General features: G+C 41.1%; 1 protein-coding gene across 1 annotated transcript in view; it reads right to left on the reverse strand.

Moving 5' to 3' along the window:
• Nucleotides 1–17,661, reverse strand: part of LOC311035279 (neural cell adhesion molecule 2-like) — a 658,788-nt gene that overhangs the window by 194,267 nt on the left and 446,860 nt on the right. The window lies entirely within an intron of this gene.

Below are 17,661 nucleotides of genomic sequence, written 5' to 3' on the forward strand. Positions count from 1 at the left end.
AGTGTCTTCTAAATCCCAACAGTTTTCTGAAAAACATATGTTTCTATATCAGTGGTGCTCAAACTTTTTCATGTCAAGGACCCCCAAAATTATATGTGTTTGGCCGCCGACCCCCATCTCTAAATGTCTAGTTCCAGGGACCCCCCAGAAGCAAAGAATAGAGTTAAAAATGTTCGCTTTAAACAATATATATTCAAAGATTTGCACACATGTTCACGATTTTTCAAAAATAGCAGATCTACAAGCTCATAGCGCGGCACTCGGTGCCGCGCTATGAGCTTGTAGATCTGCTATTTTTGAATAGCCAAAGTGTAAAATAATGCTTTTTAGCTCAAATCTAAAAATGACACAGATGCTTCTTCAGGTCGTAATGGGTTAAGTCGGGGTAATGTCCGATGTGGCTCAAACCGCTCCGTGTGTGAATCGACGCGTGGAATGTCTGGTGAATTTACAAAACGGAAATGAAAACGGTCAAAAACACTGGCTGACCACTGTAGTGTATGTGTGGACGTGTTGATGACGTTTCTATTGTCGAGGAGCAGTGGTGGAAAAAGTACTCAAATGTTTTACTTAAGTAAAAGGATCAATACTGCAAATCTGCAATGTAGATATACCCTGTCACAAGTATGTAGATGTCCCGTAGACAAAATGTACTTGAGTAAAAGTACAAAGGTATACAGACACACACACACACGCACCCCTCTCTGCGTGGTCGCAGTCCTGTGTTTGCACACCACACACAGACACACACACACACACACACACACCTCTCTACGTGGTCGCAGTCCTGTGTTTGCACACCATCTGAGAGGGAGAGTGCAGGTGTGTGCAAGCTGCAGGCAACACACACACACACACACACACACACACACACACACACACACACACACACACACACACACACACACACACACACACACACACACACACACACACACACACACACACACACACACACACACACACACTCACATTTGTATTACTACACTTGTGAGCACATCAGTGTTTCAGGGCAGTGATTTTATAGCCTGGGATCCAGCCTGCTTCGCTACGTTCGGCGGACTCTTTTTTCTCTCTTCGCTTATCAGTCTGGAATGCCTCCTATTGACTCGTCTTGCAGAACTACACTGGAACTACATATGTTACGTTAGGCAACGTAACGTCGTTGCTGATTGGATGTTGTTCAAACGAATGACGAATCAAAACGATCACACCGTTTTTTTTGTCCCGCCCCGCACCACAGACCAATCAGAAGCCACGGTAGGTTTCGAACCTTGGCTGCTGTGTCCCGCCTCCTGGAGATAGGAGGCATTCCAGACTGAGAAGCGGAGAGAGAAAAAAAGTCCGCCGAACGCAGCGAAGCAGGCTGGATCCCAGGCTAGTGATTTTAGGAATGGGGGGGGGGCATTTTTTACCTTCTCCCTAAAGGCCAGTACACACTACACAACTTTTAACTCTCTTTCACAACGTACCATGTCAAGACTATAAAGTTACAAGCCTTTTCTGGCGTGTAACCAAGTATAAATCAGCCATAACTCACACCCTAAAGATAGCCTCTGTAAATTCTATCCAACCGGAACATATTCTCCAAAATTGTCAAACCGAACTCCCCCCAAATCACTTCTAACCATATAAGAACAACATTAATCTACTGAGGAGCAGGAACATTGTCCTTACAATGTGTCTATTTCTCAAATTCTTCCATATACTGGAGGGGACATTTTGCCCTCACACGTATAGTAATACAAGTACACACACACACGCACACACACACAAGCACACACACACACACACACACACACACACAGTCAGAGACAAAACCATCTCCTCCACAGAAGCGTTTGAGGGTATGTGGTATGTAAGAGGCTTAATCCATTCAATCCGGGAACAGCATCTGTGTCTTTTTAAGATGTCTTTGGCAATTCAAAAATAGCAGATCTACAAGCTCATAGCTTGTAGATCTGCTATTTTTGAAAAAACACTAATCGTGAAAAATGCGAGCAAATCTTTGAATATATATGTTTTTTTAAGCGAACATTTTTGACTCAAATCTTTGCTTCTGGGGGATTCTAATGTCTTCTAAATCCTAACAGTTTTTTTTTTACAGTAGTTCTCAAACTTTCTCATGTCAAGGACCACCAAAATGATATGCATTCGGCCGCGGACCCCCATCTCAAGATATTGTGTTCCAGGGACCCTCCAGAAGCAAAGATTTGAGTTACAAATGTTCGCTTTAAAAAATATATATATTCAAAGATTTGCACACATTTTGCACACAAAGAAAAATATCCTAAAATGACACACATGCGTTCCCGGTCTTGAAGGGTTAAGGATGTGTAGGCAGAACTCACAGGAGCTGCTGGCATGCAGGAGTAAAGTGCAGCGTGACGGGGAGGAGATAAGAGCTAGCTAGCGGGGTTGTTTCTGAGACGCTGCACCTGGGAGCTGATAGCACACACACACACACACACACGCACACACGCGTGCACGCGCGCGCACACACACACACACGCGCGCCAGGACCATTGGACACGCTTCGCTGCAAGCTGGAACCTCCACCCCGCCAGAGGTGATTCAGTTAAAAGTATAAAATACTTCAAAACTGCACTTGTATAGTTAGTCTACCTGAGTAGATGTACTGTAGTTGCAGTGGTGAAAAAAGTACAACACATTTTTACTTAAGTAAAAGTATCAATACTGCAATATAGAAATAGTCTCGGAATAGTTTCCGGAATTCAAAATGTACTTGAGTAAAAGTATAGACATCAAAATGTACCAAAAGTAAGAGTACTCATTGTGCAAAATGTCCCATTTCAAGTTTTCAAATGTTTAAAAATCATTTGAAAATAGTTGATCTACAAGCTCACAATGCGCCGCATTGTGAGCTTGTAGATCAACTATTTTCAAATGCCTGAAGTCAAGTGTATATAGGGCTGAAGTGGTTAATGTATGTTTTTTAATAATAATCTAAATCTATAAAGTAATCACAGACAGCGACAAAACCCTGTATGTACCAGCAGGGAGCCATGAGGCAGATGGACAGGCTGTTAGGATGTGGAGCTGCTCTGTGGTTTAGAACCTGACCACCATCAGCTGTGAATGTTAGAAGTAGTGCTGGATGAAGCACTCATCCCCATAACTCCTGGTCAAATATGACTCAACTAGTGAAAGAGTCGCTCAGTCAAATACACGTACAGTATATACTTTTGTTAAAGTACTGGAGTAGTTGCTTAGAACAATATAATAATATAAAAAATATATATTCTATTTAATATCAATGCGTTGTGGTATTGGAATTTTTTTTTCTGGAAAGATTTTCCAGAAATCCAGTGTCACATTGTGACATGTTGTGAGCTTGTATATCTGCTGTTTTGGCTATTATTCCCCCAGAACATAGATATATATACCGAATACGCACGCACACACGCTCTCTCTCTCTCTCTCTCTCTCAGTTACATACTAGCATGGCTACTGTACATTAGTGGCATTTTCTTAACCAGGTAATGCAGTGGTTCTCAACCAGTGGTTTGGGGACCACCAGTGGTCCTTGAGGGGGTTCCAGGTGGTCCCCAGCTAAATGATGGAGAGTTGGTAACCAAATGGACCCTTATAGATCTTTAACTCTTGAGAGCGTAAAATGAAAACCCTTACGGGTCCATTTGGTTTAATTTCACGATCTCAAGAGTTAAATTATTGTTAAACATCTGCATCACTAAATTAAATACTCGTTATTTTTTATCAACGTTTGCCTGTTATCTCTCCTAATGTTCATTCAGAGGGTTTTTTCTCACAATGTTCTCCTGCTCTTGGAGTCAAACTCCACAACATTCAACACTCTTGTCACAACACATTTCTGAGCTATACTTCAATGATTAATTCATATCGTTTTTTTTCCCTCTCTCTCCTGCTGATGAAAACGTTGACATTTCTTGTCATTTCTGTTTTTCGGGGGTTGTTTGAGACTGAGAGTACTCAACGAGAGACGTATCGTCTCACTGGTGGTTTCAGACACAATAACAGCTTTTTGTCTGGGAATGGAGAAGCCAACAAGGCCGCGCGAGCGCTGGAGGCGACTGCAGATACTGACGTATCCTTGTTGTCGGGCAGAAACCTCCATATTCGAACTTTTTATTTTTCAAAAATGTTTTATCCCACGATTTTTGTCACCCACTTTTTTTCCACCCAGTGCCAATTGCCTATGTAATCCTGGGTGCTACTCTCCCTCTGCCAGCCTAGGGAGAGCCTCCTTTAATGCATGAGGACTGAGCAAGCCGCTTGTTCTTATCACCAGACAGGGGGGGGTTTCCCCGGTAGGACGTAATGCGTGGAAGGAACACGTTTATTCCAACCGGTTCCTTTCCCCTCCATCAGGCGCCCCGTCTGACCAGGGGGAGGCAGTATAGAGCAGTGGTTCTCAAACTTTTTCATGTCAAGGACCCCCAAATTGACCCTTATTAGGCTGCGGACCCCCATAAGAGAAGATTTTTACGGCTCTAGTAGTGATTCTCAATCATTGTAATTTAAGGACCCCCAGTTTGACATGCATTAGGCTACAGACCCCCATTTAATGGCATTTCTATGGGACCCCAATTTATATTGTAAAATCAATGTTAATTTAACTCTGAGAGTGTAAAAATGGAACCAAATGGACCCGTTAGGGTCCATTTGGTTCCATTTGTACACTCTCAGAGTTACAGACCCATAAGGGTCCATTTGGTTCCTATAAATCATTTAGCTGGGGACCCCCTGGTATCCCCTCAAGTACCCCTGGGGGTCCCCGGACCCCACTTTGAGAACCCATGGTATAGAGATCAGGATTACTGCATGTTTTTTGTGAGGTTTACCTAGGAGGAAATAACAAAATAACTTTTTTTTTAAATAACATATTGTAACTTTTTTTGTGTTTTTTTCGTAAATTAACGCCCTACTTGATCATATTACAGTGTCACACAGACGCATCAAACGTAGCAGAGCCTCATAGCTTGAAACGCGCCGCTCAAAGCGGCGCGTTTCAAGCTATGAGGCTCTGCTACTTTTTGAATTTTGAATCCTGAAAAGTACCAGTTTTGGACAGGTTTCCACCCGACAGAGACGATATTGAAAGCCTCTACTACGGGTTCAACACCGCCGTCTTTTCACTCACACACATGTATAAGGGAGGATTCTCATCAACAAGTCTGAATAGAGGCAGAACCCACAGGGCAAAGAGAGGGAAGTTTTCTATAGAGTGCAGGAGGAGAATGAAGTTGACAGAACTCTGTGGTAAGAGAACTCGAGTTCAACTCAACCCAGTTTTTCAACCTTTGTCCCATATATATATTTATATAAAAAAAAAAAGAAGTACAAAGAACTTGTGAAGTGGAAGTGGAAGGCCCTCAGAATGAATGAACCCAGCTGGACAAGTAAGAATGGATGAGAGCTCTGGCACACACAGTCAGCCCACATCGAAGGTTCAACCAAGTGCAACCGAATCAAACTTCTGTCTTCTAGCGGTACGTTTTCTGCCAACATCTGCTGAGTGGAAATTCACACTTTTATACACTTTTCTCCCCCTGTCCCCCCAAACCCCTCTCTCTTTGTTTCTTTTCTCTTACTGAAAAAAACCCTGCAAAATCGACGGAGCTTGCACAAAAAGCACATTTCGTCCACTTCTGTACAACACCTGTGATGTGACAATATAATACAGATGAATCTGATTCTGATTTGTTAGACTGAAAATGCTAATTTGATTTTCTTTCTGCCTTTCTTTCTTTCCTTCTTTCTTTCTTTCTTTCTTTCTTGTGACATACCGTGTCAGTGATGATTAGATCGTTTGCATATGGAAGTGCAGTGTAAAGTATCTAAATACATTTACTCAAGTACTGTACTTAAAGGTAGGGTAAGTGATTTACTTTGGTTAAAATAAGTGTTAAATAGCTCTATATTGTGATAGTACTCATTGCTATAGAGTGTTTGTTCAGTAAAAGGAGTCTCCCATGTCTCTTCAACTCTATATTAAACAGAAAATGCATTTTCAGTGCTCTCTCCTGATTGGCTTAAATGGTGTCACCTATAGGGTTGCCAACACCCAGAGATTGAAATAAGGGACACATCTTGGGCGCAGCGGCCACATTTTTAGGCGGGGTCAAAACCCCCGAAATGCATAGAAAACTATGCATTATACCTATAACACAATGCATGTGTCTTACACCTGCATTAGGCTACTACATCACACTTACTGTATCATGGGTGTAACGAGTTCTATTCAGACCATAATCACAAGGAAATTAAATCAATGACTAGTAGTAGACTAGTAATCAAACAGCCATACAATAGATATGTATTGTGTATGTATGTTTTGCAGTTTGACATTGGCAGTTGTTTGCAAAATGTGAAGAAGTATGCTTTGGAAAAGGGTATGAAATAAGTAGGCTATACATGATTTGAAACTCCAAAATGTACCCTTATTGTTTATGCCATAATGACATCCACAGGTTTTATAGCAATGGTTCAAATGAGGCCTAACATGTGAAATGTTCTACAAGCATGTCAAATCAGATACAGGATAGGTGGGCACTAGGGACATCTGGGCAGTGGGCACCTTGATGTACAATTGGCTATGTTGTCCAAAATGTTAAATAATTAAAATATAGAACCATAGAATAATGGTATTTAAATATACATGATGTGAACATGCACGGTACATCATTATTAGACTTAATGTTATCTTTCACACACACACACACACACACACACACACACACACACACACACACACACACACACACACACACACACACACACACACACACACACACACACACACACACACACACAGTGGGACACACAAGTGGTGGATAAAGTAATCAAATGTTTTTCTTAAGTAACGGTATCAATACTGCAATGTAGAAGTACTCTGTAGAATGTACTTGAGTAAAAGTACAAAAGTATTGGTATTAAAATGTACTTAAAGTACCAATAGTAAAAGTACAAAAATGTTTGAAAATAGCAGATCTACAAGCTCGCTTGTGAGCTTGTAGATCTGCTATTTTCAAATAGCCTAGGTATAAAATAGGGCTAAAGTGGTTAATGTAGGTTTTATAATGTAATAATTTATATATGCAGCAAGGTAACTAGTAACTAAAATGTTCAAATAATTGTAGTGGAGTAAAAGTAGAATATCTGCCTCTGAGATGTATAGTGGTGTAGAAGTAAAAGTATAGACAATTGGAAATACTCCAGTAAAGTAAAAGAATCTCAAAATTACATTAGTACAGTACAGTACTTGAGTAAATGTAGGCTACTTAGTTACTTTACCAGTGGTTCTCAACCAGTTGTCCGGGGACCACCAGTGGTCCTTGAGGGGGTTCCAGTGGGTCCCCAGCCAAATTAATAGTTAGGAACCAAATTGACCCTTATGTGTCTAACTCTGAGAGTGTACAAATGGAACCAAATGGACCCGTTTGTACACTCTCAGAGTTAAATGAACACCATGGTGATACAGTGTAGATTGGGACCACCAATAAACCTAAATGGTTGAGTCCTTGGAATATCTTTTCAAATGGGGGTCCGTGGGCTAATATGTGTCAATTTGGGGGTCCTTGGCACGAAAAAGGTTGACAACCTCTGCTTTACACCACTGACACACACACACACACACACACACACACACACACACACACACACACACACAGGGAGTGCTGCTCACCTGCTTTGGGAGAAGGAGGAGGAAGAGGAGAGGTGACAGCTCATTCTGTCAGAATATCCACACAGTGAGTTTTGGGGCCAAAGCACGTCGTTGGCTGTTATGCTCTCTCAGTCCGTGTCTAACTAACTATAAGCTGGTATGATACACTAACGTCGTCACCTCACATGTAGCGACTTGTTGTCGGTAGAGCAATGTTAGATGCGCCTTTATTTTGTTTGTTTATTTTTGTTTCTCCCGCTTGACTTGAGCATGTCTGTGTCTGTGTCTGTTATGAAACCTCCCTCTGACATACAGTAGCTCTGGTCCATTGTGTTAAGTAAAGGTATCAATACTGTGATACTATCATACTACAGTCTACAAAAGAGGGAGTTGTAACGTGTAACAGAGTCAGACAGAGGCCTTGTGTCGCACATAATTGTTCCACAAACGCGTCTCATTGAGGAAAGTCTCACACAGGCACACGCAAGCGCGCGCACTGACTGAGCCTGCCCTGTCAACACAGCGGCACCCCCAGGGTCCTAGCGCCCTTCTGATGCAGCACACAAACACATAGGCAGGCAGAGGCACAGAACAAGAATGTTTTTAATATGCATTTTCCCTTTAAAGTGTTGGCAATGTTCAGGTATAGGTGACTCACCTACCTGAAAATGTATTTAGCCTATATTCTGTTTACTAAAGAGCTGGAGAGACCCCTGTGACCGAACACACGCTCTGTAGCAACTTTAACCTTTTAACAAAACTAAAAACAAATACCCAAAAATATCCCCTACCTATAAGTACAATGTTGAGGTACTTTTACTTTACTGGAGTGTTTCCAATTGTCTATACTTTTACTACTACTCCACTACATCTCAGAGGAAAATATTGTACTTTTACTCCACTACAATTATTTGAAAAGTTATACTAGTTAGGCTACTTTGCAGATATAAATTATTACATTATAAAGCATACATTAACCACTTTAGCCCTATTTTATACAGAGGCTATTTGAAAATAGCCAAACTACAAGCGCACGACACGTCGCATCGCGACGTGTTGTGAGCTTGTAGATCTGCTATTTTCAAACATTGCATTACTTTTACTTTTGGTACTTTAAGTACATTTTGATACCAATACTTTTGTACTTTTACTTTTTTTTTTTTTTAAATGAATTCCGGACTTTTACTTGTAACGGAGTACTTCTACATTGCAGTATCGATGCTTTTACTTAAGTAAAACATTTGAGTACTTTTCCCACTGGCATAATGGTGTAGTTTTGTCTCCTGCTGTGCGTCAATGTGGTCTTATTTAACCAATCCAGTAGTCGTGAAAATGGACAAAGGTGACAGAGGTGACACATGATGCTCAGGTACTTAAGCACACTGATTGATCCGGTAAACACAGAACAAATGCTTTCTCATCCATAGAAACATGGATCGTCACCAATCACTCAGTCATTAATCCAGTGTAAACATTTAGAGCTGTCGTTCACACAATCCTCTCTTTGCTGCCATTCTGTGCAAACACTATCAAAGCCTTCCACTAAAACCAGGGGTCTTCAACGTTTTTCACTAGGCTCAAAATGCTGCGAGGTGTTGTGCGCTTGTAGATCTTCTATTTTTTGGCTTAAAGGAGGAGTTCACCCAAAAAATGACTTATTTTCTATCAATTGCACACCCCATGAAGCCTTGAATCCATGGATTTATTTGTGTTTTTGTGGCATTCCTAAGCCAATAATTTGATTCCTGTCTCCTACCAGCTCATGTATCCGGTAGGAGACACAAAGTAGATTATTTGTGTCTCCTACCGGATACACACACGGTCATCAAAAATATTGGCTTAGGAATGCCACAAAAACAAAAATAAATCCATGAATTCAAGGCTTCATGGGGTGTGCAATTGATAGAAAATAAGTTATTTTTTGGGATGCTAAGGTTCAAGTAGTCAATGTAAAAAATAAATAAATCCTATCTCACAAAGATTTGGTGACCCCACTGTAGTAACTGAGGTTTAAATGCATGTTCCAAATGTTTAAATGCATGTTCCACCTTAGCATTCACACCAGGGGGCTGGCTGGTCCAACCACAGTGCAACAACACCATGCTAGTAGAGGTTCCACTAGTTCAGGGGTGATGCAACTTTGATGGTGAAGTGGGCCACTATATTTCCACACTCACTCCAGAGGGCCACATTGCATATACTGTCAGGCAGAAACCTCTTATCTCCGTATTCTAACTTTTTTCGTAAATGAATCCTGTACTTCGCCATTCTATGTCACACTAAAGTAGCAAAAATAGCCAATCTACAAGCTCAAAACGCGTCGCTGCGCGACGCGTTTTGTAAATCTGCTATTTTTGAATTGGAATCCTGACATTTTTTTTGCTATTTTTGAATTGGAATTCTGTAGTAACATTTTTATTTTATTTTAGCATTTTGTTATACTTAAAGGACAACTTTGTTTTTTTACAACGAAGGTTTATATTTTAGCTTGTAATTAAAGTAAATAAATGATGAGTGTAATTTTTTTTCCATTTACTGCTTTCTATAGTTTTAGCATTTTTTTGCGATATTTTTTACAGTGGGCGGGGGCATTCTGTCCGGTGGCTAAATATGCCTTTTTTACACAATAAAAAAGGTCCGGCTGTCTGAGATGGCCAGATGTGAGTTATTGGGGGCTAGAAGAGCTACTGTAAATAATAATAAAGAAAACGCCGGGTTAATGTGTTAAAAAAATGCGTATTTAGCCACCGGACAGAATGCCCCCGCCCACTGTGAAAACACTGTAAAAAAGATTGTGAAAATTGCTAAAACTATAGAAAGCAGTAAATTTAATTTTTTTAACACTCATCTTTTATTTACTTTAATTACAATCTAAAACATAAACATTGGTTGTAAAAAACCAAAGTTGTCCTTTAAGTTACCTTTATGAACTTAAATAGAAATACATTGGACGTAAAAAAGACCCTTAACCCTAACCCTAGAATTTTAATACATCAATAATACAATAAATCAATAGTCATTAAGCTACTAATATAGACTGAAGTAATTAAAGCGGGTCATGTTTGCATGTTTGGAATTGTAACAGCTGAAATCAATAATATATCAGTATTCCGATATTAACCTGCGGGCCGCATTAAGTGACGGTGGGGGGCGCATGGGGCCCCCGGGCCGCTAGTTGCCCATGTATGCACTAGTTCATCAAACGAATACATCTAATTTAATCGATTATTAAAATAATTTAATAAAATAGTCCATACCCGTCATTTCCACCCACACATACAGTACATCCGGGCTATAGGACTGCTGCAACCACGGCTACATATACCATTTCCTGTGAGGACCGTTGACAACAACACTATAGTACTGTGGTTCTCAAACTTTTTCATGTCAAGGACCCCCAAATTGACACTTATTAGCCCGCGGACCCCCATTTAAAAAGATAAGCCAGGGACCCCCATAAGAGAAGTTACGGCTCTAGCAGTGATTCTCAATCATTGTAATTTAAGGACCCCCAGTTTGACATGCATTAGGCTACAGACTCCCATTTAATGGCATTTATACCTCTGGGACCCCAATTCATATTGTAACATCAATGTTAATTTAACTCTGAGAGTGTACAAATGGAACCAAATGGACCCTAACGGGTCCATTTGGTTCCATTTGTACACTCTCAGAGTTACAGACCAATAAGGGTCCATTTGGTTCCTATAAATCATTTAGATGGGAACCTCCTGGTATCCCCTCAAGTACCCTCAGGGGTCCCGGACCCCACTTTGAGAACCAATGCTATAGTAAATGGCTTAAATTTGGGAAAAGTGAAACAGATTGACTTTGTCACTGTCTTCATAATGCCAATGGTCAATGGCCGTGTGTTCAGATCAATTGTTCAACCCACTGAGAAGAAAAATGTGGATCAGACGGAATGAAGGACACAGGTTTCTTGATTTTACAGGATTTAAAGTAGGATAGTATGGATACATTTTAATAAAATAATCCATTTTGAGGGAAGAAAACTGAAAGTTGCTCTGTTGAGGAGATGGTCTTGTCTCTGTGCAAAAAAAGCAAACATATCAGACACACAAGCCCTTTGGGTTCTATTTTCGCCCTTTACTTTAGTTTTTTTCTTGGGGTTTTCTCTATTTTTGAGGTATAAAAAAGGGCCTGAGAGTAAGACATACGGTACAGTGCAGTGATGGATGCATTCCTACTGACAGTTCCCGGCATGCAACGCGATAGAATGGGACCACGAGTAGTTTGTCGAGACACAGAAATTAATCAACAAGTCCATAATATGAGCACAAGAACATCATCTCTCACACTATATACTGTATGTTTACAACTTCCCGAGCATTTCATTACATCTGACAGCTGAAAAGAGGCCACATTGATATCTTCCCACTGGTTGCCACCAGGGACCGCGCTAAATGCACACATGCGGTTTTCGGCTTTCTAAAATAGATTTGTTTAGAGGGTAGGAAAGATAAACACTAATACTGTATCTGTCAACAAGGCAAATGATTCTAAAAGCTTAATTGGTTTCCCGTGAGGATTGCGGTTGCTCGGAAAGATTGGCCATATTGCTTTAATTTATACTAATGCCAAGAAAGTGGAGCGTAATCACTCCGGTGCTTAGATCTTTACACCATGGGCTCCCTGTGTGTTAAAGCGTTGTTTTCAAAATACTACTGTTGGTCTAAAAAGCATTGAATGGTTTAGAGCAGGGGTCTTCAACATGTTCAGGCCAAGGACCCCCTAGCTGAGAGAGAGATGAAGCAGGGACCCCCTACTCTATATTGTATAAAATTGTGTTTCGGATTAAAGTTTTTTTTTTTTAACTTAGTCTGCTATTTTTTTCCTCTACACCTATAGCCTCTTTGCCAAAAATAGCCGATCTACAAGCTCTCAACGCCTCGCAGCGCGAGGTGTTGAGAGCTTGTAGATCTGCTATTTTCGGCTAATGTTCCCCTCAGAAAAGGAATTCTAGGGTTCAAGTGGTTCATGTAAAAAACGAAATCCTATTACACAAAGATTTGGCAGACCCGCTATAGTAGCTCTGAGGCCCCCTAGGGGTCCCGGACCCCCTGTTGAAGACCCCTGGTTTAGGGACAAGGCCTTTTACTTGTAACTGGGTATTTTCATATTGTGGTATTGATACTTTTACTTAAGTCAAATATAATGTGAGTACTTCTTCCACCACTGCAGGGGCAACAGCCTGGCTTGCGAGACTAACGTCCTTAACAACCTTGTGAACGATTTGTCTCAGGAACGCCTCGAGGGAATTCCGTGACATTTGGCACAAAATTGTCCACTTCGACTCAAGGATGAACTACTCAGTGCTCAAAGGTCACTGTGACCTCAAAAAACACATTAATTAAAGTCCTCGAAAGCCTTCATTCACTACATATGAGTCTGAACAGACACGTGTGTGTAAAAGGAGGCATGTAACCGCGATTAATTTTTTCTAGTTTAGTGGTTCTTAAACTGTGGGTCGAGACCCCCGGGGATCCCCAAAATATTTAGGGGGGTTCCAAGATGATTTTGCTTGATGTGCAACATTGTTTTCTCACTCAACAGCAAACAAACCAACGGGGTACATACAGGATATACAAGGTAGCTGCACATTTCTAAAGTGACAATTGACTTTTAAGACGTTTTTAATGGAGAAAAAAAAGGTCAAAGATTGGCCAAATTGTCAACTATTAGTAAAGAAAGAGGCACAACTTTTGAAGGCTATTTTCACAATATTTATCTGTGGAGTCAAGCAAAATGCCACAACTCCAACTAGAATTCCAAGTGCTTGTCAGGGTGGGGGTCCCCAGTTCAAATATGAATATTTGGGAGGTCCCCAGTTCAAATATGATTATTTTGGCGCCACTGTTCTAGTTTGTTCTGTGCATTGTACGTGTCCTTATCCCTGTTTCTATTCACTGAAAGATTGGATAAAGGTAAAAGCGCCAGGTAAAAGTTGGAAAAACGTTCTGGCTGGATTTCAACCGGGATCCTTCTGGTTGCAAGCCCCGTATACAAACCACTGCAACACAGTGGTTCTTACTTATTCTGTTCACTTGCATGTTCTTCACTGAAAGATTAGATAAAGGTAAAAGCCCAAGGTAAAAGTTGGAAAGATGTCCTTTCTGGTTTTGAAATCAGGACCTGGGCCCTATTTCACGAAAGGTGAATTAAATAAGCCTGGCCTTAAGTCAAATCCAGGCTTGACAAAGTCGGGTCCGTATAGCCTGGTTTATTCCGTTCCATGAACGCTAAGCCAGGCTGAAAAGGAGCGACTTTGCCGAGCTAGGCCTTGTCAAGCCAGGCTGTGTCGAGCCAGGATGGTAAAGCCAGGCTTCACGTATTCCTATAAAAGACCATGAAAGTCGGGCGACAGGACGTGCAATAATGCTTCAATTCTCTTTCGTGAAATCTAGTCATGGCTAAACTTAGCCAGGGTGAACTGGCTAAACTAATCTTCAAGATAATTCAGCTTTCATGAAACCGATTCATCCCTAATCCTAGCTAAATTAAGCCAGGATAGGTGTTAAAGCCAGGCTTTAGCTCTAATTCACCTTTCATGAAATAGGGCCCTGAATGCCACCATTGGAGAGAAAGAAAGAGAGTGAGACTGACTGTCTGTCTGTCTGTCTGTCTGTCTGTCTGTCTGTCTGTCTGTCTGTGGACACGCACATACGTGTATTGTGTGTGTGTGTGTGTGTGTGTGTGTGTGTGTGTGTGTGTGTGTGTGTGTGTGTGTGTGTGTGTGTGTGTGTGTGTGTGTGTGTGTGTGTGTGTGTGTGTGTGTGTGTGTGTGTGTGTGTGTGTGTGTGAGAGGAGAGGTTAGCTTGGTATAAACGTATGAAAGTTTGCAACTCTCTCTCTAATTCAATCCAAAGGAGCCTTATTGGCATGAGAGAACATGTTGTAGGGTTCCCATATGGTGCCATAACGTCCTCCATTGAGAGAATTAGTCTCTTTGGTGCAAGGGGTTGTTGGCTGGACTGGTGAGCGATGAGTCATGAGTTCAATTCCTGCTTGGGGTGCTGCATACACTCACTCACACACACACACACACACACACACACACACACACACACACACACACACACACACACACACACACACACACACACACACACACACACACACACACACACACACACACACACACACACACACTGCAGATAGTCAGTATAAACTTTTGAAAGTTTGAAACTCTCTCTAATTCAATTCAAAGGAGCCTTATAGGCATGAGAGAACATATTGTAGTGTTCCCTTATGCTGCCACAACTTCCTCCATTGAAAGTATTAGTCTCTTTGGTGCAGGGGTTTGTTGGCCGGACTGGTGAACCATGAGTCATGAGTTGAATTTCTGCTTGGGGTGCTACAGTTCTCAACCAAAATTTGTATTATGTTTACATTGTCAAAGCAAAAGTGGAACAAAACCATCAAAACAAAACATTGAATGTACAAATAAATGTTAACTCTGTGTATGGTTTTAGAATGTAACTAATTACAATGTGAAGTCTGTCTGTCTGTCTGTCTGTCTGTCTGTCTGTCTGTCTGTCTGTCCTGGGTCCTGTGCAGGGTGCGACAGTTCTCAGCCGCAATAGTATTGTTGTGTTTACATTGTCAAAGCAAAAGTGGAACAAAACAATGTACAAATAAATGTTTGAATCCCTCTCTCTCTTTATATCTCTAAATATAATTAAGTGGCCTCCCTCTCTCAATTCAGTGCAGGTGGTAATAAAATGTAACTGCTCTATATGGGTGGTAATTCTGCCTAATTCACCAAACCAAACCTAAAGCCACGTGTTAACTTCTGGTTTTAGCATCAAAAACATGTTGTGTAGCTAATTACTATCAGACAATATTTGGGCTATCATGTGATCTATAGCAGTGGTTCTCAAACTTTTTCATGTCAAGGACCCCCAAATTGACACTTGTTAGCCCGCGGACCCCCATTTGAAAAGATAAGCCAGGGACCCCCATAAGAGAAGATTTTTTACGGCTCTAGCAGTGATTCTCAACCATTTTAATTTCAAGGACCCCCAGTTTGACATGCATTAGGGCTACGGACCCCCATTTAATGGCATTTCTATCACTTGGACCGCAATTTATATTGTAAAATCAATGTTAATTTAACTCTGAGAGTGTACAAATGGAACCAAATGGACCCGTTAGGGTCCATTTGGTTCCATTTGTACACTCTCAGAGTTACAGACCCATAAGGGTCCATTTTCCTAACTCTCCATCATTTAGCTGGGGACCCCCTGGAACTCCCTCAAGGACCCCTGGGGGTCCCCGGACCCCACTTTGAGAACCAATGATCTATAGCTGACTATTATTCTGAACCTGAACGGTATACTGTGGGGGTGGAGGCTCCAGCCCCACAGTACCGTTCAGGTTCAGAATAATAGTCTGAAACAGACGCACTGTGTAGCATTAAATATTTGACATTATATAAGGTTATGTCTGCAGCCGTCGTGGAAATGACCGCTCGTCAAGACACCTTTAATTAGCTCCTCTGTACTCGGAGAAAATGGCCAGCCACTTTATTTCCCTTTATTACCCTAATCATTTGACCGGGACCTTTTCTCCTTGATGGATGGCTCTATTACCAGGAGAAAGCGCCATAGTTCTTTAGACAATAAACGCCACAAGAGGGTCATTACCAATGTCAGCTCTGTTCCCCTTATATGACACATCTTTATAATGTACTTTCACTGCTTCAGCATACTGTAAGTGTGTGAGATGTGTGGAGTTTGTTGAACATGTAAGTACTGTACGTACAGCCTAAGGGAACCGTACTGTACGGCCCGTATGCAGCGGTGGAAAAAAGTACTCGAATGTTTTACTTAAGTAAAAGTATCAATACTGCAATGTAGAAGTACTCCGTTACGAGTAAAAGTCTGGAATTATAAATTTACTTGAGTAAAAGTGCAAACGTATTGGTATCAAAATGTAAAGTAAAAGTACTAAAATGTTTGAAAATAGCAGATCTACAAGCTTGCGACGCCTTGTGAGCTTGTAGATCAGTTATTTTCAAATAGCCTACGTATAAAATAGGGCTAAAGTGGTTAATGAATGTTTCATAATATCATAATTTATATCTAAAAAGTAATTGTAGTGGAGTAAAAGTACAATATTTGCCTCTGAGATGTAGTGGAGTAGTAAAAGTATAGGCAATTGGAAATACTCCAGTAAAGTAAAAGTCCTTCAAAATTGTACATAAGTACAGTACTTGAGTAAATGTACTTAGTTACTTAATATACAATTTCAGAAAACTTGTAATACGATAAATCATTGTCTTCATGGAAGTAATCAACTGGGGAAGTTTCATTATGATAACTATTTTTCAAATGTTGTAATTTTTTCACCCGTCATGTGTATGGGGAAAATAACAAAATGTGTGATAAATATGAAAAAGCTGCTCCTGTGGAAAGGTTATCATATATTTATTTACTTATATTGACCCTACAAACGATTTCATATAGGTATGGTTTTGCCCACTCTTTCGGTAATCATTGCTCAATTCTGGGGTTCAGGCTCATGGACTATAGGCTGCTGCGCTGTCAGCTGGGCCTCTCTCTGTCTCTTTCCCACTGCCTCTCCATGGCGAGGTGCCTACCTGTCAGGCGGTCTCCTAGCGAGACTCCACAGTAGCCTAAGGAACCATACTGTAATGGCCGATATGGCAGGAGTCTATCTCCTGTTTCTGTAGCATGAGACAGCTTGATGGACGAGTACATCCCCCAGCCATTAGGTTCAAGTTAGCCTCGCGTAGCCAGACAACTATTCCACAATCTCCGAATGCTATATAGAGTATGGAACTACGGGAGAGTCTCTTTTCCGGGTGTTTCGCCCAGGCGGACAGGGTTCTGAGGTTAGGTTTAGGCATCATTTCTGTGAGGTTTAGGGTTAGGGTCAGGTTTAGGCATAGTGGTTGTGAGGTTTAGGGTTAGGCATAGGTTTTGTGAAGTTAAAAGTTATGGTCCTGGGGG

This window comes from Gymnoscopelus microlampas (assembly GCF_963454915.1).
Source record: "Gymnoscopelus microlampas genome assembly, chromosome: 19".
NCBI classification, from domain to species: domain Eukaryota; kingdom Metazoa; phylum Chordata; class Actinopteri; order Myctophiformes; family Myctophidae; genus Gymnoscopelus; species Gymnoscopelus microlampas.